We start from the raw sequence: 25,620 nt of genomic DNA on the forward strand, positions 1-25,620 counted from the left end.
ATCTGGAATTGGAAAAATTAAAAAGGCAACCTTTGCCTCTGAGTGATAGAAGAGATTCAAGTTGGCAGCACATGTAGGCTTTTCAGATGCCTGAAGAGAGCAGCCAGGAACTGATGTTTGAAAAGTACCACAAAATGCAGTACTTTTAAAATGGAATATTAAAACTACAATTTTTAGATACGGCATTTCATTTATTCCCCATTATCATCTTAAAGGTTGGGATACTGAGGTTGGTAGGTTAGAAAACCTAATTTGTCCAAGATCACAGAGCTCATTGCAGTAGGGCCAGGGCCCATACTGAGGGCATCTGGCTCTTACTGACTGAGATTGCATCTGCAAAAATATAGAGTGCAGCCCTCTAAAGAGCAGCAGGACCACACCTCCACAGGGTGAGATTTAAAACACACTGAAAAGTAAAAAAATCCATGAAAAGAAAGAGATAGGGGTGTGTGGGGCCTCCAGACAATTGAGTACACTATACCAGATCATTTATGTTTCAGGTTCAGAGGTGCCTGTGGCCCAACAGGGGAGAGTCCCTGCACTGCCCTCCATCTGTGCTGTAAGCAGATGACGAGTCTGTTCCCACGACACGTGTAGCTGTGTTTCCAGGGTGTGCCTAAGCACTAAAAGACAGGACACAACCAGTGTGCTGTATCCACCTGTGAACAACCAGCTGTGCATCACTAGAGCCACGTCCTGCCTAGGCCTTCAACAGGAGCAGCTGAAGATCCCTGCTGACCAGTTCCCAGGCCTATTTCTTTATTCACCTCAAGTACTCATTTGGTGTTGGTGGAGATGAGGTCTCTAACTTTCATCTCCGTACAACTATAATCTGACAAAAAAGCTCTAAGAACCTAGAGACAAAAAAATAACAGATGGTTGTAGCCTTATTAAGTTTATAATCTAAGAAAACATTCACATGGAAAAATGTAATAGGTATTTAATAAAGAGTTCAGTGTACCAATGCAGAGTTATCTATAAGATTTTAATGTGCCAGGCAACTCAATTAAATATTATGTATTTAATTTGTATTGTTGAGTAAAAGTAGTTTATTTTTGTGTTACTGGGGTTATTCTTTTCTATGAGATGATTTGGGTCCATAGTGAAAAGCAGAAGTGGCTAGTAATATTTCCCACATCCTCTGTCCTTTCTTACCACAGATTTTTTCTCTTTTTATATTTGTTCTTTTTAGTTATACATAACTGTAGAATGTATTTTGACATACATACATGGAGTACAAATTCCCATCCTTCTGGTTGCACATGATGTGGAACTACATTGGTCATGTATTCATATATGAATATAGGAAAGTAATTGATTCTACTATCTTTCCTATTCTCATTCCCTCTCCCTTCCCTTCATTCCCCTTTGTCTAATCCAAAGTACTTCTATTCTTCCCTACCCTCCCCCCCTTATTGTGAGTTATCATGGGCATATCAGAGAAAACATTTGGTCTTTGGGTTTGGGGGACTGGCTTATTTCACTCAGCATGATAGTCTCTAGTTCCATCCATTTATCAGTAAATGCCATAATTTCATTTCTCTTTATGGCTGAGTAATATTCCATTGTTACCACATATTTTCTTTTCTTTTTTTTTTTTTTTTTTGTGGGGCTGGGGATGGAACACAGGGTCTTGTGCATGTTAGGCAAGCGTTCTACCCCTGAGCTATACACCCAGATCCCAGATTTACTTTAAGTTTAAAAAAAATCAAACTATAATTATATGCTGAGAATACAGCATAATGTGAGTGCAAAGCATAGGGTTCTACTGTCAAAGAGACCAAGACTCCAAACCCAGCTCCATTATTTTTTAGCCATTTCACTCCAGATATGTCACTTAAACTCTCTGGGCTTCAACTTCCTTGTTCTGAGAAATGGAGATAATAATACTTTCATAATAATCATTAAGAAGATGAGTATAGCTGGGTGCAGTGGCATAGGACTGTAATCCCAGTGGCTCAGGAGGCCAAGGCAGGAGGATCACAAGTTCAAAGCCAGCCTTAACAACTTAATGAGGGCCTAAGCAAGTCAGCAAAACCCTGTCTCTAAATAAAATATAAAAAGGGCTGGGTGCCTCCTGCTCCACTAAAGAAGAGATCTTTAAGAGAATATGTTCATGTTAAATTATTAAAAAGATATGAATGTAAAAAAAAATAAAAAAATAAAAATAAAAAGGGCTGGGGATATGGCTCAGAGGTTAAGTCCCCCTGGGATCAATCCCCAGTACCAAAAATAAAAATAAATTTAAAAAAAGAATGAGTATAATGATAAAATAATTATAACAGTGCCTAATGCTTACCAAGTACTGACTATATGCCATGCATCCTTCCCTCACTGAGTCCTCAAACCCTATCATATATTATTAGCCCCCATCTGACAGGTGAGGACATAGACCCACAAGGTGATGTGATTTGTCCAACATCATATAACAAGTCAGAGGCAGAATGAGAACAAATCTGTTTCCAAAGCCTTCACCAGTCTGCTAATCATGTGACAGCATCTGCAACAGGGCTGGTTACATTAACAATTAACCCAAAGCATTTCATTACCCAAAAGCTCAAGTCTGTGTCACTGATTACCAGAGAATATGCTGTTTCAAGTATATAAACACCATAGAACTTCCCATTTCAACATCTCCAAACTTGGTTAATTCTGACCATGTTTAAAAATAGACACATTAAATACCCCCTGACCTTTTCCATGGAAGAAACTGAACATGACTTTCTCTTTGGTTGATGGATGCAAGTTCCTTAAGGCCAAACATTACTGTATTGTATTGTAATAATAATACCAGTGCAGTAAAACTTTCTCTCTCCACCTCAGCCTATACCCTGCTCTCAATCTTCTCCATCAATATTTCCACCCACCTTTTTTTGCGGGGTGGGGAGGTTACCGGGAATTAAATTCAGGGGCACTCAACCACTGAGTCACATCCCCAGCCCTATTTTGTATTTTATTTAGAGACAGAGTCTCACTGAGTTGCCTAGCACCTCGCTTTTGCTGAGGCTGGTTTTGAACTCATGATCCTCCTGCTTTAGCCTCCCAAGCCACTGGGATTACAGGTGTGCGCCATGCCCAGCTTCCACCCACTTTCTAGATTGCTATTTACTATCTGCTGGGAATGAAGGACCACACATACAACTCAAAAATTATTCAAGGTTCCCAGACACATATGTGGTGGTAAAAGTCAGTACTAGAGGGCTGGGGATGTGGCTCAAGCGGCAGCGCGCTCGCCTGGCATGCGCGCGGCCCGGGTTCGATCCGTAGCACCACATACAAATAAAGATGTTGTGTCCACCGAGAACTAAAAAATAAATATTAAAAATTCTCTCTCTCTCTCTCTCTCTCTCTCTCTCTCTCTCTCTCTCTCTCTCCTCTCTCACTCTCTCTTTAAAAAAAAAAAAGTCAGTACTAGAGTTTTTCAACAGTTATTTCTTATGTGCTCTGAGGTCCCTTGCTTATTTTCTGGCCATCTTCCAGAGGACTGAAGTGGCTAGATGTCAGATTTCCACAGAAGGGTGGTGTCTAAGTATTTTTTTTTCTTTTTAGAAAACTAATTGTAATATTTGCAAATCTCTTAGCCATCTATATGTTATTAAAACAACTCCTCAGGGTTGAGCCAAATAGGTATTATTTTCCTTCTTATAGTACATTCTTCTCAAATTCCATCTCACCGTCTAACTAAATATGTACCTCATTATCTAAAACATCAAGTAAAGAATTCATGAAAGTCCCAGAGATTACTTAGAGAGCTACCCCTCTTACACTTTAGTCCTTATGATCGGAAAGCGTTAATGCTTCTCCCTAGAACCTTTCCCTCTACCCGAAAATGACTCAGAAGCAAAGAAGAATCTGGTTTAAAATACTTTTACTGACTGACCTACTCTGTTAGAATGAGTGCGTAATCACTGAGAAATACACACCCTAGAAGGGTACTGAAGTCACAAACTTGCTGAATTACATGATTCAAGTGTGAGACCAGAAAGCAGGGCTTCACATGCCCTATTTTGCGTATAATTTGGTGGATTTCATCTTGGTCTCCCCTATCCTGCACATACCATTATTATTCATTCAGGGCCATTTGAGAAGCCTGAGCATCTATTTTGAAACTCAATCATTAATGGCTTCTATAAGCTGTCCCACCACTCCAGATGGAAGTAAAAAAGAACTGCTGAGGAAATCAGTACACAGATGAGCTTGACAGAAAACAGGAAATTACTGTCCAAATGGCATGACTTCAGGGACATCAGAAAAGTCTGCTGTGGAAACAACCCCTTCTTCTTTCCTGGCTGATGAATGCCTGCATTTCTACCTCTGGAGAGATGCTCTGTTTGAAATATGAATATCTTTGGAAAGATAATTCTCCAAACCCTTCTTTATATAAACTCTGTGAGGAAAGTTCTCAAATGCTTCACTAAAACATAGAAATATACATGAAATATATGAATTCATACCAAACTCTCTAGTTCCACTTATCTAAAATTAAACAAACCATCTGTTTCTCACAAGTAGTTTCGCTTTCTAGCTTGCCTATGTATGACTCTGGCAGTGGTGTCATCTAAATATTCCAGCTCAAGCATTAAAATATGGAACTTGTCCTTTATTCTCAGTAGCTGACAGTACACTAATAACAACAGCTACCACTTGATCATCTGCACGTACCAGATGCTAAGCCAGGAGCCACAGCAAGATGGACAGACAGCAAGGCTCCAGGGCCAGGGTGCCTGGGCTCAGATTCTACCACCACCGCTGAGCATTTACTTACAACCTCTTTAGCTCACAGGTAGCTAATCCAGAACCAGAATTCAGATTTGTTAACTCCCTGGCCCATTTTCTTTCTACTACAAACATTGTTTCTCTTAAATATCATTGCCTTTCCATCAAAATCTTCCAGACCTCCATTTTCCTGTTTCCCCAACATTTTATCATGAAAATTTCCAATCAGTGAGTTTGAAAGAATTTTATACCCACTGCCTAGATTCTACCAGTAACACCTGACTGCCATTAACTTATCATATGTCATCCATCCTTTTATCCATTTATTGATTCACATTTTTTGATGTTTTTAAGGCATTCTTTTTTTATCCATTTCAAAATAAACTACAGGCATTTCCCACTGAACTTTGGCATACATATCTTAACAAGAGCTCAATACTTGTTTAGTTTTTTTTTTTTAATTATTAAGTACCTTTTTCCTCTTTTCTTAGACAAAGTTACAATTCTTTTCTCCCCACTAAGATGTCAATGAACCTGTTTTCTCTCTCCTGAATGTTGATTTTTACATATTGCTCAGTTGCTTATGAGTTTACAAAGTCTTCCTATTTTTTCATAATTCATTAACATATTCAACAAATATATGTCAAGCCAAATGGAGTCCATCAAAATTCCATGAAGGTTAACTCAATATTCTTTAAATGTTTATTCTCTGATCTTGGTGGCTAACAATAACATTTAGACTCTCCTCTAGTGCCCTAAGCAATTAAACTCCTACCTCAGAGATTCAACCCTGCTTAAGAAAAAATAAAGCCCTACAGATAACCTGAGCACAAATTACAGAAGGAGATAGTCTTACTCATCCAAGGGTAGGGTCAGGAGACAATTAGATCTACTGTGATTTTTTAGTGCCTCAAGGAGGTTTTAACATCTTCTATGAACTAATGCCTTTGGCCATTACCTCTTACTCCAGCTTTCCTCCCATGATGTGTCCAGGAACATTCAAGATGGTGTGTCATGGTGAAGTCCCTGCCCCCAAGAAGCTTAGCTTAGCCCTGCCATCTCCCAAAACTATTCTGAGGACCCTAATTTCTGTGCTCTAAAATACAAGAGCACTGTGGTCATTATAAGCTTGAAAGAAAGCTATGGACAACATTTCCCTCTTGGAGGGGCATTTAAAAATACTCCTATATTAAAGACAGAGACAATCTAGCTAAGAATCCTTTTTAATCCCATTCTCTAGACTTACCTGACCACACCGCACTTTTTTTCAGGTCATGCTTTAAATTTTTTTCAACATGCTCAATACAAGTAGGTCCAATTTAAATGGTCTCTGCTCCCATTAAATACCCAGAACTCCATTTTTTGTTTGCACAGTTTCTTTTACCCATGGTAGGGAGGTCCCTCTCTTTGCACATACTTAAACACTTCCCACAGCCTCATTCCTTAGAATGATGGTACTCTCCTGCTCAAGTCTCCCTCCATCTTTCACATTTTAACCCCTATCGCCCTTACTCTTATATCATCTTGTAGATTTGTGAGACATCAGATTGGACTTCTAAAAGTTAAGCCCAAGAGAATAAATGCATTAATAGAGACATGGTAAGAAATAAAATAAAATTTTACAGTGTATATCACGTAGATCAAGAATCCTTCAGCAGAAGGTTGAATACACAAAACGTGGTATATATACACAATGGAATATTATTCTACCTTAAAAAGAAGGAAAATACTGACATATGCTACCACATGGATGAACCTCAAGGATATTATGCTAATAAACCAGGCACAAAAGGATAAATACTGTATGATTCCACTTCTGTGAAGTACACTGAGTTTTCAAATTCAGAGATGGAAAGTAGGAAGGTTCACACCTGTAAGCCCAGCTACTTGGGAAGCTGAGGCAGGGGAATCACAAGTTCAAGGCCAGCCTGGCCAACTTAGAGAGACCCTTTCTCAAAATAAAAAAATAAAAGGTCTCGGGATGTGGCTCAATGGTAGAGCACTTGCCTAGCTCTACCTGGGTTCAATCCCCTGTACACAAAGGAAGTGATGGAGGGAAAGAAAGTAGAAGGGTAGTTGTCAGGGGCTTGGGACCGGGAGTGGGGAGTTGTTATTTGGGTGTAACATTTCCAATTAAGAAAAAGAAAATGTTCTGGAGTAGGATGATGATAATGGTTACATATCAATGTAAATGTACTTAATAGCACAGAATTATACACTTAAAATGGTAAATTTTATGTTCTATACATTTACCACAATAAAATGTTTTTAAATGTAGGTCATAAAATGTGACAGAATGTGAAAGGTACCCTGGAAACTTCAGCTATTTTTAATAAGCAACATATCTACAAGTCTGGACAGTTTGTTAAGAATTACCTGAGATCACAAACTATTAACTTTTACCCTGATAGATACTGATATCAACCAGCTTAATAAGTAATTTCTATGCAGACTTTGGGGTAAAGGTCTGAACTTGGAACAGTCTGTGGGTTCTGAACATTTGCCCTTCTAGTTCCACTGTCCTCTACCCTGCTCTGTGTCTGGGAGGCTGACCACAAGTATTGCACCCAGTCCTCCCCTGGCCTCTGGCTTCCAGCTGGGATCAGTTCATGGGTGGTACCAAAGGAGACTGAAGGCAGAGGCATCCTGAGGTTGGGGCATTTCGCTCCCCTGGCTCTTTCTCTGCTGCGTTGTGAGTTGGCTGTCTTCTTTCAAAGACCTGGGCTACCATCAGAAAGCCCCATCCGAACAGCTCTCTCCAGTCAGGTACTGTCCTGTTCCCTGGCCCTTCAGCGGGAGGGCAGCTCTCCTGCTAACCTTGGTACATGGCACAATCCTTTAGTATTTTCCCTACATATGTTCATTCTGTTTTAAGATGGACCTCCTCAAAATTACCCAATTGGAATGTGTTTCTGCTTTCTGCAGGGCCCTGGAGTGATACACACCCAAAAGGATTCTTAGGATTTATGAGCACTATGCATGAGAAGAATGGAGATAGAGAGTATAGGAGACTATAAAATAGTTTCCTAAAGCTACCACTGTAAATCCAGGAAAGAGAGAGAGGTGCCAGAGATACACATTTTGAAGGCTTTAAAAACATTGAGAAAAATTAATGCCTGGGTCCCAACATCACCAACCAACCAACCAATCATCAATCAATCAATCAAACAAACAAACAAAAAAAACTCCAAAACCAAATTTAGCAGTATATTCAGCCAGTATATTCTTTCAAAAAGTACTGGTAACATCTTCTACTTCTCCTTTACTGAAAGGCAGCAGACTGCTGATTCTTCTCCCTCTCTGTTCTTGCCCTGGCTGGTGCTGGCACAGCACAGCTGGACTCCTACTCCCTGGGAGGAGCTGGGAAGGAGGCTCCTGTTTGCAGGGACTCTGCAAGATAGGTTCCTTCAAAAGACATGCTTTCACGAGCATCTCAAAAATTTCTGTCTTGGAACAGAACTTTCAAAAGCAAAACATGACCTTTGGGGAATTGAGAGTCCATTTTAACGATTTCAAGTCCCAGCAGTGAGAAGGAATATTACATCTCAGAAGCAATTGCATGTTTCTCTTATATTGGACAACACAGGGCTAAAAGTATTTTTTTTCCTTTGTGGGAAAGGAAAAGAGGTGTTAAAAAATGAAGTCTAAAACTGCTTCAGGAAGGAAGGAAGGAAATGAAAGAAGCTAGGAAAACAGCACTTCCCCTGCTGCTTATGTCACTGGAGTTCATGTTGGACAGAAGGTCAGTAATCACTGCCAGGTGATTCCTCAGAGAACTGGCAGCACATGAACAGGAGGAGTACAGCCATCCTGACCATGGTGACCTCTAGGGCTGAGAAGGACAGCTAGAGCCATCTGTGGGCTCCCTCAATAGATGTTCTCCCTCCTTCCCTGAAGTGTGCTCCAGTTCAACTAGCTGTGGAATGTTGGAGAAAAGGAGAACTCTGCTCTGACTCAGATGAGATAATTAGAGAAAATAGGGTAGAAGAGTAAAGGAATCTGCTATCACACATCAACTTAGAATTTGTAGTCCAACATTTGGCTTATCTCAAAGTTGTCCCAGTTTGAAAGCAACAACCTCAGCAGACTGAACAGGAGATAAGTTCCTGACAACCATCAAAGGGTCCTCCAGTCCTTCTTAGGATTTGAACTGAACAACCTTCATCTAAAAACACCCAAGTACTTGTATAAAGTTTGTTTTGACAAAGACAGAATCTAAATGACAAAGCTTCAAGACTGACCCCCCCCCACACACAGCAGTTTTAACTAACTTAAGACTTCCACCCCACCCTAGGAGTTGATGTATGTTTTCCTACATTTCCTTTTTTTTTTTTTAAATTATTTTATTGTTGGTTGTTCAAAACATTACATAGTTCTTAATATACCATATTTCACAGATTGATTCAAGTGGGTTATGAACTCCCATTTTTACCCCGTATACAGATTGCTGTGTCACATCAGTTACATTTCCATTGATTTACAAATTGCCTTTCTGGTGACTGATGTATTCTGCTGTCTATCCCATTCTCCACTGTCCCCCCTCCCCTCCCCTCCCCTCCCCTCCCCTTCTCTCTCTCCATCCCCTCTACATTTCCTTTTTAAAGAAACTGTTTACGTATATCTATCTCAATTTTGTCTTTTCGACAAAATTGTGCTGGTGGAGAAGATCTCATGACTAATATTTCAGGATCTATAATGCTGGTGGAAATTCACATTTAAAAACATTTAACCTAGGAGCTCCTTAAGTATTCTCTCAGACTTACATTTCTTAAATCATGCATATATCTCAATTATGGGTGGAAATTTAAAAATCACTGACTCATAGCTAAATAAATTGGACATGTCTGAGCTAAGTACCTTAGTAACACATTAAAATAAATTGCTCCACTACATTGCATATGTAACAAATGTGCAGATAATCCATATGACAGTGCAGATTAAGGCGAAACTATAAAGTGAAACTTTAGGGTGTGACTGCAGATAACAAGGAGTACCATGTACATGTAAAAACAGGCAGTTTTTGAGACAGTTTCCAGAAGATGATAAGAAAATGTATTAACCCATCATTCTAAGCTGAGAGGACAAATGTTTCAGAGATGTGCAAGGCCAGCACGGTGTTTCTTTTCCTTATCTATTCAAGTACAAGCTAGCTTTTTGGCTACAGAAGACTTAAAAAGACACAAGGAATTTCTCTACCCTTCAGTCTATTTCAAACTATAAAATATTCTTGATATTTTGAAAGAAAGAATCAGGAGTTAAGAAAACTGAAGATTCTGAAGCGGGGTGGGGGGTACCTAGAAAACAAACCATCCACTTAGAGTTAAAACTATCAGAGACCATTCTCAGGAGAGATGATTCTGGGTCATTTTAAGGAGTACCAACATCTAAGCACCATGGTAATTGGGGACTTGCAGCTTTCTACAAACAATAAAACTGTCACTTGCCTTTTATAGAAACCAGGGTCACTACTAGAAAGCGACATGTATATATGGACTCTCTGGTATTACTATTCCAGGTGAATCAGAGAATATGCCAAGACACAACACACCTAGTGAATGGCGGTTGCTCAGATGTTGTAAACCTGGAAGATTTAATGTCCTAACAGGCAGTCCTTCTCCCTGTCTCAGACAAAACAGATGCACACCTTTCTCACCCATTCAAGAAGGAACACAGGAACAACAGTGAATAAAGCTAATACTATTCTAGAAAAAATCTTGACCCACCTTAATTTATTAAAGTTATGATTTAAAAATTTTTAACTGTCATTAATAATAACTGAACACAACACACCAGGGATAAAACGACAATGATATAATATGTTAAAGGCCACTCTTCACAAAAGAAGGAACAAAGATTTCAAACCAAATTTAAGGAAGGAGAAAAGGAAAAATATAAAATCCCATAAGAAAACTACCAGCTTGGATAGTATGTAGCATACCATTTGACAGAGAAGAAAGAAAACAAACTGTGTGTGGGTTTGGAACAACACCCAGAGGTTAGGATATCTCTATACTATCAAATCCCAGAGTACAAACAACAGAGTGAACCTGAAACTGCAATATAAGAAAGAAAACAAGCCTATCAGTCCTGTGGTGTGTGGGAACTTAGGCCTCAACATCAACACATGAATGAGATCTCTGACAGGAGAGAAAGGAGAAAACATGATGTAAAGAAAACAATACATTCATATATACACGTCCCTTTATAGTTGTGGCCCTGGTTTCTACAAATAGTATATCTACTGGAAACCTGTGAATCTGGGAGTAACATTATGAATAGTAACAAAAATGGGGGTGGGGGTGCTGGGGATGTAGCTGAGCAGTAGAATGCCTCGGGTTCAATTCCCAGTACAGCAAATAAATACAATGTATGAACTACACAGCAATAAAATTCCATCTGTACCTCAACCCATTCTGTTATTGTCATATATGTTACTCTGAAATATTTTGCAGAGGTTTTAAAGTATCTCAGTAATTTTTCAAAACTCCTCCAATCAAAGGGAGGAGTCTAATTCCCCTCCTCTTGAGTGTGAGCTATCTTTAGTAATTCACTTCTACCTAATGTGGTGGTAAGGACAGTGTGTGATTTCCAAGACTGGGTTGTAAGGCACTCAGCCTCAAGAAAAGGCTCATGTGGTGAGGAACTTAGGCCTCCCGCCAACAACCACATGAACAAGGATATCTCAGAGTCCATTAAAGTCTTCAAATGAAGACAGCCCTGACCAACATCTTCATGGCAACCTCATAAGACTGAGCCAGAGCCACCCAGCTGAGCTACTCCTGAATTTCCAGCCCACAGAAAATAAACATTTATTTTAAGCCTATGAATTTAGGAGTCATTTGTTATAGCACAGATGTACAATTGCTTTAAATTCTTCATGTGCTAAATCCATCATTTGGGTCATAAACATGGTCGGCTATATCTTTTTCTCTACAGTCTAAATCAATTTTCTTTTTTCTTTTTGTGGTGCCAGGAACTGAATCCAGGGACCCATCATGCCAGGCAAGTGCTCTGCCACTGAGCTATATTCCTATCCCTTTTTGCTTTTAATTTGGAGACAGGGTCTTGCTAAACGGCCCAGGCTGGCCCCATATTTGTGATCCTCCTTCCTCAGACTCCTTAGTCACTGGGATTATAGGCATGCACCATTTACCCAGTAAAATCACATTTTTCCTTATTTGTCATATTTTTACTTCTTGGTATTCTGATAATATTTATTGTGTGCTAAATATTGTAGATAATATGCTATAGGCAGTCTGGATTACTTTGTCTTCCATTAATGAGTGTTGAATTTTGGTTTGACAGGCAGTTAAATTACTGGACGATCCCTTGATCCTCTTAAGCTGGGCTTTATACCATGAATGGTTGGTCTATTTTGATTTTGTCCTTAGTCTCAGTGGTCTGGCCTTTTTTTGAGGGTATTGTTCTAACTGCTAAAGTTGTCCTTTTGAGGTCTCAAATGAATACTAAATATTCCTCAAGGTCTCTCTACTCTGGTTAGACCAGAATTCCAACATTTTTGAGCACTGTGCACCCTCAGATACACTGTTCAACTTGTACCACACAACAGTCACTCTCTGTCAGGCCTCACAGAGGTCTGCCTTGTAAATTTCTGATCCAGTCCTTGAGAAAAGAAAAATCTCGTGTAAGACTCTGACCCAGACCCATTTGCTGTTCCCTGACCTCCAATTCTCTGTCCTACAAATCCCAGCCATCTGCAGCCCCAAACTCTGATGTCTGTCTCCTCAGCTATGAGTGACCATTGCTCTCATTTGAGCTTCACCTTCCAGTGCTGTAGATGAGAAAATGACTCCAGGCAAAGAGTCAAGGTGAATTGGGGGCTCACCTGGTGTTTTCTTTCTCTCCAGGATCACAGACCTGTGCTGCCAGGTGTTCAATGACTGAAAACAGTGTCCTCAGTCCCACCCCACCCCCCAGGCTATAGCTCTTTACCCTGGAAGTATAGGTCTCAAACCATTACTCAATTATAAACACAGCGTGCAATGGCATTTTTTTTATTTACAAGTGTTTCATATTAAAGTTTCCTGGTTAGATTAGAATGTCTTTTTGTTTGTTTTTAACTATGAAATCCCTTTGTATACGTGAATGACAAGCTTTTCCGTAAGATTAGAGCCACCATCATAGTGTAAAGACAGAATTCCACTCAGTGGCTTGGGAGGCTAAGATGGAAGATCAGGAGTTCAAACCAGCCTTAGCACCGGTGGCGAGGTGCTAAGCAACTCAGTGAGACTGTCTCTAAAAAAAAAAAAAAAAAAAAAAAAAATACAAAATAGGGCTGGGGATGTGGCTCAGTGGTAGAGTGCTCCTGAGTTCAATCCCTGGTACAAAAAAAAAAAAAAAGACAGTTCCTTCTCCAGCTTTCTAGCATTCTGTAGAATCAACAGATTTTTTTTTTTTTTTTATACCATTGGGTCCAGAAAAGGAAGAAGGGCACTAAAGATGCCTAAACTAAGTTTCCCAATAGTCAGGTGAAGGGGAGTTTAGAATAGGTAAAATATGATTTAGATAAATTAAAAAATGTCTTTATATGATAGCGTTGGGAATTCAAATTTATACTAGCAACACAGAACTAAAACAAGTTCAAGGTCAGGGAATCACTAGAGCACTGGAATTCACAATTTATCCTCATTCCTCTGACATGCTCTAAGAAATTTTAGCCATTCCTGTGACCATGCCCATTCACCTCTGTATTCACACCCTGCTTGGCTATTCGTGTTTATAATATATCCTCTAGTAGGCTGAATTGCCATTTCAAGGTGTAAGTTCCTTGCTTAGCACCTGGCTGCCATCTTAATTGACAACCATCATTTTAAGAAAAATTCCTCTTTCCACCCAAGGGCCTTTCTGGGAAGGTCTCACCACTCCCTCATACCAACCCCACCCTAACTGCAGCATTAGGCACACATATAAATCTCATCATGGGGGTGAACGATTATCTTTTATATTCCACTCAAATTGGACCTCCTCTATTTAGCTCTAGGACAAGTCCCATCTCCTGTGTGCTCTATAGGGCGGGGTTCTTCTTGTCTGTTGCATTCACTGGTGTCCATCAAGGACCCAAGCACTGCCTGATACATAGCAGGCCTTCTAGGACACTTGAACATACTGAACTACTTCAACTCGTACTTTGAAATACATTCACATTCTGGAGGAAGTTTGGACTGGGCAAAGGGGAAGAGGGGAGAAGGAAAGGGGGTAGGTAAGAGGGTGGAATGAGATGGACATCATTACCCTAGGTATGTGAATGATTGACAAATGGTGTAACTCTGTATCATGTACAGAGAAATGAGAAGTTGTGCTCCATTTGTGTATAATGAAACAAAATGCATTCTGCTGTCATTGTATAACTAATTAGAAAAATTTTAAAAATAAATAAAACACATTCACATTCCCCATGAGCATGCTACTCTTCCCCACAGCTCTGTACAGGGCCTCACAGGCCTCGCTTCCAGGTTGGGAAGGCTGGGCTTTAGTTTTTTAGGCAATTGGAAACACCTAAAGATTTCTGATTAGGCAAGTATAATGGTGGAATTAGAATTGGTTGAAAGTATCTGAACACCCCACATTGAAAAAAAAAGAAAAAGAAAAAATGTGTGTTTGTGTGTGTGTGTGTAAATTTTTTCAGACAAAGATAAAGAATAATCATTCTGATTGTTTTTCTTTGTATCTTTTTAAAAAAACAGATTGACACGTAATTCACATGCCATATAATTCACTCATTTAGAGAGTACAAATGGGTTTTTACCATATTGACAGATGAGTGACCATTATCACCATGGACTGTAGGACATTTCAACACCTCATAAATAAATATCATATCCATTAACTGTCACTTCCCATTTCCCCAACAGCCCCTCTCCTCTTTAGCCCCATATCAACACTAATTTACTCTCCCTGTATTTAGATTTGGCTATTCTGGGCATGTCACCTAAATAGAATCCTGCAACATGTGGTGTTTCTAGTGATTGGCTACGTTTTCTTAGCACAATATTTTCAAGGTGTTCAGATCATTTTCAGGCAGAAATATGATCAGCTCAAAACATATGTAATAATTCAGAGTCAGACTGCCTGGATTTATACCCTAGCTCCCTCCCTTATTAGAGCTACAGAATTTGGAACAAGTTATTTAACTTCCCTCCATCTTGATTTTCTCATCTGTAAAATGGGTTTAATAATAGAACAATATTATAAGAAATTTATTTATTTTATAATAGAAATTTAAATAGCTTCCCAAATCTTCCCACTACCCACACCGGCACGCCCTGAAATGTTCCTGTACTTCAAATTTTAGTAAATATTCTATACTTGTACTTTTCACCTATCAAATGGAAATGCATGGTAGGTAATATAGTGTCTGATTAAGTGAACTTTCACTGAGTAGGGCTACATAAAAGAGCAAATTTAAAAATAGAAATCATATTCACTACCAAATTTATTAAGTAATAACTAAATACATATCGGTTAAGAGCTCAGACTCTAAGGTCAGAAAGAATTTCAATTTCTAGTTCTGCAATTTGTCAAGCTGTGACCTTAGGCAAGTTACTTGGAAACCTCTCTAAAGCTTAGTCTCCGCCTCTGTAAACTGAAGATAATAATAGTAATTTACTTCATAGGGTGTGATAAGGATTAAGTTTGCTAATGTTGGTAAAACATTTCATACAATTCCTGACAAATAGTAAGTAATGTGAGAACAGTGATGTTAAGAGAGGAGGAGGAGGAGGAAGACTGTTATCATCCAGACTGTAACATAAATAATACAGATGAGGCTGAGGCAGCAAGTTCTGGGAGGAGCTAACATCTCAAAAGTTTTACTGTCTTCTTGAGAGGAAGGGGGAGTAATGTGACTCCTTGTGGTTACTGGCTACCAGGACAAAGCAATTGACATCCCCCTCTACCCTAAGCTCTAAATATGAGCTGTGTATTCACAACATACCCACAAGGATTTGGCAGCAATTTACAAATGAGATCCCTGGATATGGGTCCAAGAAAACCTTTGCCAAATGCCTTCTAGGGATAGAGGAGGGATATGAAATTAATTTATTTAGTCTTCTAAAAAAAAATCCTCTACTTCTAGGAAAAACATTGGTACCATTGTTAAAACCTTTAAACACATCAACCTAGGATCTCACCACCTCTTCCTGGGGGGACTGCAATAGCTTCCCACTTGCTTCCTACCAGTCTCATCTTCCTCTGTCCTGTTTTCCACATTGCAACTAGGATTATCTTTGAAAAACCAAAACCTCATATTTCTCTACTGCCTGAAGTTCTTCAAGGGCTCTTTACCCGTCACCTTCAGGAAGTTCTAAAACTCCTCTACAGACCAAAGCTCATCACAATCTGGACCTGGGCCCCAGATCTGGCCTCATTTCCTATACTTTCCTCCTAGCACACACCCTAGATTTTAGCCTCACCTCAAACTGGCAGTTCTCTGCAAGCCATGTGTACTTTTGCACCTGCTTGTTCCTTTGCCCGTGGGAAAAACACATTAAAAAAGAGAACTGAGCCAGGCATGGTGGCACACACCTGTAATTCCAATGGCTTGGGAGGCTGAGACAGGAGAATTTTGAGTTCAAAACCAGCCTCAGCAACTTAGCAAGGCTCCAAGCAACTCAGCAAGACCCTGTCTCTAAATAAAATACAAAAAAGGGCTGGGGATGTGGCTCAGTGGTTGACTCCCCAGTACAAAAAAAAAAAGGAAAGAGAGAGAGAGAGAGAGAGAGAGAGAGAACTGAAACACAGCACAGTAACTGTTCTCATTAAACATAAAGCATGACACAGCATTACAAAACACATTACTATAATAGTTATAACCACAGGCTGCTTTTCAGTACACTGTTTCTTAGATATATTGTTGTTACCCATGATCAGGTGTGAATATGAAGTGCTCACTTTTATTGTTCACTAATAATTTCAAGAAAGAACTATCTATAAACCAGCAAATTGCCTCTGATTGACATTTTTTGGGTGAATAATAGTTCTATTTTAATTTTTATGCATTTCGAGTCACATTAGAAGAGAATATTGACCAAGCTTGAATCCCACCTATGGAATATAAGAAGAAAGTGTGAACATACTGGTAAAATTCAACCTGAAGATTTTAATTGAGTTACTGCTAATCAATATTCTTAATCAAAGTTAAAAAACTAAGCTTTATGATATATGTATAAGTAAAGTAAATGTATAATAAATTCATTGAATGTTTTTCCTTTCTGTCAAATTTTTAGCCTTGGTTTTTTAACTATTTGGCTTTAAAACTAGATGAAAATTCTGACATTAAGATACTTTATTGTTTCAATCTGTAATTACTAACTAAATCCAAACACAGCTTCACACTTCAGCAGTTTTCATTCTTCTTACTTTAATATTGATTCATTGCCCCTGTAAAACCACCACAATTGATTAGCAGGCAAGGGCAACAATGAGCAAAAGAAAAATAAAACAAAATTGAGTTTCTTCACATCTACAGTGGTCTAGTTATTGTGATTACTGAACAATATCTGGATACTATAGTAAAAACAACAGATACTGAAAATGATGGGTTTGAAAAATATATGTACAAGTGTCATGATCCTCAGTCTCATGAGCTGCTCAGGAATCCAAGACTGCAACAGGCACTCATAAAGCCTGGGTCCAATGTAAACGCCCTCTCCTCTTACCTGGCCCTCTGGGGATTCTCAGACAGCTCCTGATAAGCAGATCTAAATGTAAGACAAAAATATCCCAGGGAGATTCTGGCACTGAGCCCCAGAAATCCTTAAAGCAACAAGTACTGTCTAAAAAGAAGAAAACCAGAGCACTTGTTTGCAGTTCTCTCCCCTAACTCTCAAAACACCTAGCCAAGAGGGAGTAATAAAATTTCTTCCAAGGCACAGTGTGTTTAGATACAGATGGTCTGCTATAGATAATGTTATTTCCTGACACCTGGGACGTTTTGGAAGATTCCTCAGAAATGACCTTGGGGCCAGATCAAACTATATGGGCCAGTGATTTCTTTCTATTTATGGAAACCTCAATAACTTGGAACCTCCTGTAAAGACCATCACAGTAAAGGACAAAGTTAACTCACTACAAAGACAACATGAAGTTATGACAAAAAACCTTTTTAAAAATCCAGAATGTGGGAAACTGTAGAACAAATGGCCAATTTCTTCAACAAATAAATTGTACACAAAAAATTTAAATGTAGAAAGAGGAACTTATTGGGCTGGGGATGTGGCTCAAGTGGTAGCGCGCTCGCCTGGCATGCGTGCGGCCCGGGTTCGATCCTCAGCACCACATACAAACAAAGATGTTGTGTCCGCCGAGAACTAAAAAATAAATATTAAAAAAAAATTAAAAAAAAAAGAGGAACTTATAAATTAAAAGCTACTTAAGAAATACATTAACTAAATGCAACACATATATCTTTCTTGGAATCTTATTTTTAAAAGATGAATTATTCAAAAAATGAGACAAATAGGTAATTTTGAACATTGATTAGAATCTTGATTATATTAAGGAACTACTGATATTTTTAGGTAACAATTATGGTGTTGTCATATATAAATAAAAAGGAATCTCATTTTTTTTTTTAAGTCAGAACAAAAACAGGTCTACAAAACAGCAAAAGGAATAGGAAAACCAACTCACTTTACAGATTTTTTTTTCCTAGTAATGGGGATTGAACCCAGGGGTGCTCTACCTCGGAACCACATCTCCAGCCCTTTTTACTTTTTATTTTGAGACAGTCTCTCACTAAGTTGCTGAGGCTGACCTTGAACTTTCCATCCTCCTCTCTTGGCCTCCCAAGTTGCTGGGATTTTAAGTGTGGGCCACCTATTTAGATCTTGAATGGTGAATGCATGGATATTGGTTGGATTATTCTATGTTCAATTTTGTAAATCTGAAACACTTCATAACAAAATCTTTCCATCCCTACACAACTGATATGCTGGTGAGCCAGTCTAGCACCCGTGAGAAAGGACTCATCTCAGCAACTGCCAGGTTGCACACCTGTTACTCACTGTCCTCAGCACTAGTCCACATTGGACCCACCGTGGGTAAGAGCAGGGACCCTGGAGGCAAACAGACATGAGTCTGAACAGGACACAGTTCTTACTGAACTGTATATGAGATTTCCCATGTATAAAATGAGGGTTATAAACAGCACCTTCTGGGCTGGGGTTGTGGCTCAGAGGTAGAGCACTCTCCTGTGTATGCATGAGGCAGTGGGTTCAATCCTCAGCATCACATAAAAATAAAAATACTATGTCCACCTATAACTAAAAAATAAATGTTTTTTAAAAAATAAAATAAACAGCACCTTCCACATAAAATTATTCTGAAGACTAAATGGGTCAATGCATTTAGTACGGTAACTGGGTGAAATATTAGCTGCACTTATTGTATGATTGTTGCTGTTGTTGTTATACATTCCTTTCCTTTCACTTGAATCCAGACTGTTGGTGAAACTCACTAAAATGAAAAGAAGAGACATTTAAACCAGAATTAATAATATATTTATCCTCTAGGAAAGAGAATGAATCAGACATAATTTTCCTATATTTATCTATGAATACACCACCAGTGAAACTCCAAATCATGAACAACCACAGGAATGGGATCCTAATTAGAAGAAGTTATACTCCATGGATGTATAATATGTCGAAATAAACTCTACTGTCATGTATATCTAAAAAGAATTTTTTTAAATGGAGAAAAAAATAATATATTTATTCTTTTTTGGGGGTACCGGAGATTGAACTCAGGGGCACTCAACCACTTAGCCACATAGAGACAGGGTCTGAGTCGCTTAGCATCTTGCTCTTTGCTGAGGCTGGCTTTGAACTCACTATTCTCCTGCTTCAGCCTCTGGAGCCACTGGGATCACAGGTAGCACCACCGAACTTGGCTATATATTTATTCTTATCATGACTGTTAAAAGAAAGAAAAAAAGACCCATTTGATTAGAGTGGAATGTGGGGACCTGGAAGTAAATCAGTGCACATAAGTAGATTTGGAGCAGACATGAGTGCCTGGTATCATGAAGAAGATTGTGGATAGCAACAAATAAGTGTCAAGCAGGAGAGCAATAAACAAAAGCAATATTTTAGCCCTGAGTCCAGCAATGTTCTCTACAGGATAGACTAGGTCTGTGTCACTGGCCTTGAGGACAGCACTATAATGTATTATTATTATTAATAGCATTCTAGCAGGGCGTTGGGGCACATGCCTGTAATCCCTGCAGCTTGGGAGGCTAAGGCAGGAGGACTGCAAGTTCAAAGCCAGCTTCAGCAACTTAGCAAGGCCCTAAGCAATTTAGCAAGACCTCAAAATAAAAAATAAAAAAAAGAGCTGGGGATATGGCTCAATGGTTAAGCACCCCTGGGTTTAATCCCTGATACAAAAAAGTGGGGGGAGGGGAAGTATTCTTTATGATGCTAATACAATTTGAGATCTTGCTTTAGAATAAAGTGACTAGGTATATAAAATATACCATTCATCACGACAACTCCACCCCAGGTCTAGAACACTTATTGTTCAGAAGTGAGAGAAAAGGCAAAAAAGTGTCCACAATGCTGGTAATGGGAGGAAAGAATATGCTAGAAAAGGGAGGATGTGGGCTGTGAAGCTGGGGAGTGAAGCACAACTCGGCACATCCATTGCAACTTTTTCTGCTGATGGGGCAGGCTCATTTATCCTAAGAGAATTACTGTGTGAAAACAATGCCGAGTGTGTGCTGGGCTCAGAACCCGTGGCTGGAGGTCAGCAGTCAGCACTGACTACTCTCTGGAGGGCCCTACTCCACGGTGCATCTGTCAGCAACACACACACTCACCCTCTGCTTTGGGGAAAGTGCAGGTCCCCAGCAGGGGCTGCTGCACATGTAGCTGTGTCTGGGCTGAAGATTGACCTTGGCTGTGCAAAAGAGGTCAAGGAGGAAATGGGGACTCCCTGGAAGGGAGGCCAAGAGAACTTTCTTTCCTCACCCCTCTCTTGAGTTTTGGGCTCTGGATTCCAAGCTGCCTCTTGACTGACTGATACATTTTATGAATTCATCAGTGAGGCCAGCTATAAGCCAGGAATTGTTGGAGGTGCCTGGGATATGACCACAAACACAAGAGATTCTTGCCCTTGAAGAACTCTCTACTTGAGGGACAGGGAAGGCAGATGACTAGGTTTTAGAGTGACAAGTATTAGGGCAAAATGAACCAAAATAAAACAAAGCATGGTAAACGAAGGGGTGAGAAGGAGGATAGCTGGATGGAGATTGAACCTGCCCACTGATAGGAATGTCAACTTAGGAATTCTGTCACTTCCTGCCATTTATGGCCACTTGGCCTCACCACATACCACAGCAGCAAAGATGATTAGGGAATCAAAATTATTGTGTTGGGGTTTATTTCAGAGTCAAAAGAAAAATCAATTACTATTTTCTAAAAGATGGAAGCAAGTGTGGTCTAAAGAGAGAAGGTGAAACCAAGGAACTGAACCAAAGCAAAAGGATATCAAACTCTTCCTGCTCTTCCTGCCCCATAGGATAGTCTTTGGTCTGCAGGGATTCGGACTATACTGCTCCACATTGTGATAATGGAGCTGGGCTGTTGGTACACAGTTGTTCCCCCAGGATCCCAAGTTATCTATGAGCTAGCTCATTAGTTAAAAGCTAATCCTATCTTTGTAATTGTCCCTCACCCCAATGACCAATCAAAGCAAGATGAACAAAAGTTGATGGGCTAACCCCCCAAAAGGGGTGATGCAAAATTGCAGAGTGCAATTTTAAATGTACTCCCCTCCTCCATGAACATACCTCCCCCAACTACCCAAAAAAAAGACCAGAGAGGGAAGTAAGAATGTTACAGGAATTGGACCCAGAAGGCAGGATTACAGAGTTGTTTTCTATATTTTGTGAACTTTCTTCAATGAAGATGTATAATTCTTATAATTAGGGGAAAAAATAGCTGGAAAGAGGGGTTGGGGGGAGGGAGATGACCATGGAAACCAATTGTCCTACACCCTTGCAGTGATCATCACTGAAGACCTTCCTATGGCTCTCACTGAAGAACTACCTCACTATTTCTTGAGATGTATTTAGCTAAGATTTACACCTGGATAGAGACTGATCCAGAGTAACAAAACTGTAATTTCACATATCTTATATTTATATTCGTGCTGACAGCTACAGTTATGATGCTGAACATGGATTGCTCTCTCACTCTTCATATCAGCTATTTAAATTCTGACTCTTAATAGCAGGAGAAAAAGTTGACCGAATCATGAAATAAGCTCATATTAGAATCTTGGGATATTTACCATAAATTGATATATGTAGGGTGCAGAAATATTGAGGACTCTTTTTTATCATCTATTTGAAACTACCTCAGTGTAGATTTAGGACTTTGGCTTAGAACCTGACTGGTGCCATCTTATTTCCTGAAGGACAAATCCTGAAAAAGTTTTCAATAAGGCATAACAATCATTTATGATGAAAGCTCTAAGTAAATTAGGAATAGAGGGAAACACCTTAACTTGGTAAAAAGGTTATAATACTCAAAACCCAAAACAAACAAACAGAAATGGTTAGACTCCTCTTAAATTTGAGAATAAGACAAAAATGCCCCCTAGTAACTGTTTTGACATAGTTCTGGAAGTTCTGGATATTCTGTAAGGAAAGAAAAAGAAATATGAGACTTAAGGATAGAGAAGAAGCAACAAAACTATCACTGTGTTCAAAGGCTATTATTAACCACGTGGAAAAATAAACAATCAACAGACAATTTGAATAAGACAGCAAAGCCAGGCTGCACTATACAAGATCCGCTTAGAAGAATCCACACTATATCTCTTCAACTACTAATAACCAACTTGAAAATAAAGTTAAAAAGAAACATGATTCACAACAGTAACAAAAGTAAGTATTCAGAAATTAATTTAACCAAAATAGCCTCCTAGACTTTTATAGGGAAAACTTTAAAGTTCTAGTAACAGGTTTAAAAATGAGCTGATAAAGTATTAAGAGATAAAATTTGGTAATGTCTACAACAACTCAAAGGGGTCAGTGGGAAAAATGTACATAGAAATATAGAAAGGAAGTAATAAAGCAAATATGGCAAAAGGCTAACGATTGGTGATTCTGGGTAAAGAATACATAGGAGTTCTTTGTACTACTCTTAAAACTTTTCTGTTAGTTTTTAATTATTTCCAAGTTTTAAGAAATGCTAGGGGAAAAAAATCCAAATCACTGGAAAGGCATGTTACATGCCCTTGGATGGAATATGTTACCATCAAAAAGATGTCAAACTTCCCCAAAGTAATTTATAAATTTAACATAATCCCAATAAAATTCCTCAAAAATATAAATTTTTAATAACTTGGTAAACTCACAATAAATTTATATGAAAAAATAAAAGTTGGTTCGGGAAGAGCTAAGTAAACTTTAAAATGAATGACCTGTGGTGCCAGTTATTACAACAACCACAAAGTCACTGTAATAAAATCAGAGCAATAAAAAATGGAGCAAGAACTTCAACTAATGGCACCAAAGAGAGGCTAAGACAAACCAGTGGATCCATGAAAATCACATGAGAGGAAGGGGGTACCACACTTAGTGAATGAAAGCATATTTTTGGTTTTTTTTTTTTTTAGATGCTACTGGAACAACTGGTTCAATAAATAGTAGGAAAAAAACAGGACTGGATCAGTGTCTAATACCTCATGCAAATGTGGGCTGTAGATGCATTAAAATCAAAGGCATGCCCTAGAGATCAAGAAAGGTTTCTTAAACAAAACTTCAAAAGCATAAATCATAAGTCAAAGGATTTTGATGATTACATCAAAATTAACATTTTTCCCCTTAGTCTGGGTGTGGTGGCATATGCCTGTAATCCCAGCCACTTTGGAAACTGAGGCCGGAAGGATTTAAAGTTCAAGGTTGGCCTGGGCACATTAGCAGACCCTGTTTTAAAAAAAGAAAAGAGAAAGAAAGGCTGTGGCAGAATGCTTGTCTAGCATGTGTGAGTCTCTGGGTACAATCCCAGCCCCACACAAAAGTAAAAGAAAAAAAAGAACATCATTTTCTTGATCAAGGGATGACAAATGACCAAATGAGAAGATATCTACAAAGTCTATACATGCCAAGGAGCAAATATCTACATTATAAAATCACTTTTGCAATAAATGGAAACAACTATGTGCTCCAACACAAAATGCCAAAGATATGAACAAGCAATTTACAGAAGAGGCTATGATTTCAAGAGATGTTCAAAACTGTTACTAATCAAAGAAAAATTAAAGTGACAAGACATCGCTTTGTACTTATTTGAAAAAGTGGACAGTTGAACAAAGCCAAAGGTTGGTGGAACATGAGGACATAAGAACCTCACATGCTTCTTGAGGGAGGGACAGAGACTGGTGCAACCATTTTGGAGATGAATCTGGCACCATTTAGTCAAATTCAGTCCATGCAAACCTAAAATCCAGCAGTGCTCTTCTGAATATATGCCCTACAGAAATATTATGCAGCTTTATAAGAGGAAATGTGTGAAGATGTTCTTTGCAGCAATATATGTGGTGTTGGGGAGATGGGTCAACCTAAGTATCCATACGTCACTCAGAGTACAGGTAAGAACAACTGTGGTAGATACACAACAGCAGGGAGTGTGATGCAGCACTCAGAAGCAAAGAGTCAGATGCACACATAGCAACAGGCATGAATCCTAAAAGCAGTACTTAGGGAAAAAGAAACAAAATGCACTAAAGCATTATAAATTAAAATACATAAATATAAAGCAAACACTTCCACTTTGCAAGATCCTACAGACAAAAAGATACCTGTGAAATGCATTAAAATGAGCACCTATGAGACATGAGGTGAGTGGGAATGGGGCAGAGGAATTTAAAAACAAGAAATCATTTAGACCCTTTGTGTGTTATAAAAGAAGAATTCAAATGACCTATGATAAACACAAAATTAGAATTGTTTCCTTCCCAAAAGTTCCAAATTTTCCTAACAACAAAAGCTACTCTGGTTGCCAACTCTGTTGATGAGTAACAGCTTTTCATCCCTTTTCAGGCAGGAAGGGAAATTCAGGGATCAGCAGAGTATGAAAGAGATCAGCAGAGAATATTGACAGACCAGTGTTTTGTCTCATGCCCTGACAACTGGACTGAAAAGGACCTGATACCACTTGATTTGGGGTGATTCAGTTCAAGATGGGTTGGTGTCAAGTTTTCAGGTCACTTGAAACCATGTGCTTTTTTAGAACCTCTACCCACACAATCCTCTTGCCTCCCTGTTGAAATATTGCACAGAAACTAGAATCTCAAAATCTTGAACTAGAGGGGCTGGGGGACATAGCTCAGTGGTACAGCACTTTCCTGACATGCAGGAGGCCCTGGGTTCAATCCCCAGCACTACTACCAAAGCAGAACAAAAAATCTTTAGCTAGAGGGAATCATTCTATGGAAACAAAGGCCCAGAGAAGAATTTTGGTTTAGGGTCACACAGCTAGACAAACTCCATCACTGAGCTACACCTCCAGCCCTCAACCCTTTCAACCATACTTCACCATCAGCTTCTCTGTTCAAACACCTATAAAGGCTTCTCCTTCACTCAAAGTCAAGGCCAAAATCCTTTAATGGCCTACATTGATGCACCTCTCACCATTCTCACACCCTCTCATCTGTTGTCACTTTCTCCTCATCCACATTCAGCCTGCCTGGCCACCATGAATGATCTTGCCTTGCTGTCCCTCAAGTGTGCCAAACCTGCTATTGCATCAGAGCTGGGAACTTGCTCATCCTTTGCCTCCTGTTTACTCCCTCATATCCTTGAAGTCTCAGATCAAAGTCATCTCAGAGCAGGACACAGTGGCAAATGCCTGTAATTCCAGATATGCAGGAGGC

The 25,620-nt window shown here is 39.1% G+C and overlaps 1 protein-coding gene across 1 annotated transcript in view; it reads right to left on the bottom strand.

The window, feature by feature from the left end:
* Window positions 1-25,620, bottom strand: part of DNMBP (dynamin binding protein) — a 100,638-nt gene that overhangs the window by 71,540 nt on the left and 3,478 nt on the right. The gene's annotated exons all lie outside the window — the stretch shown is intronic.

This window comes from Spermophilus citellus (genome assembly GCF_964194105.1).
Source record: "Spermophilus citellus genome assembly, chromosome: 15".
NCBI lineage: Eukaryota > Metazoa > Chordata > Mammalia > Rodentia > Sciuridae > Spermophilus > Spermophilus citellus.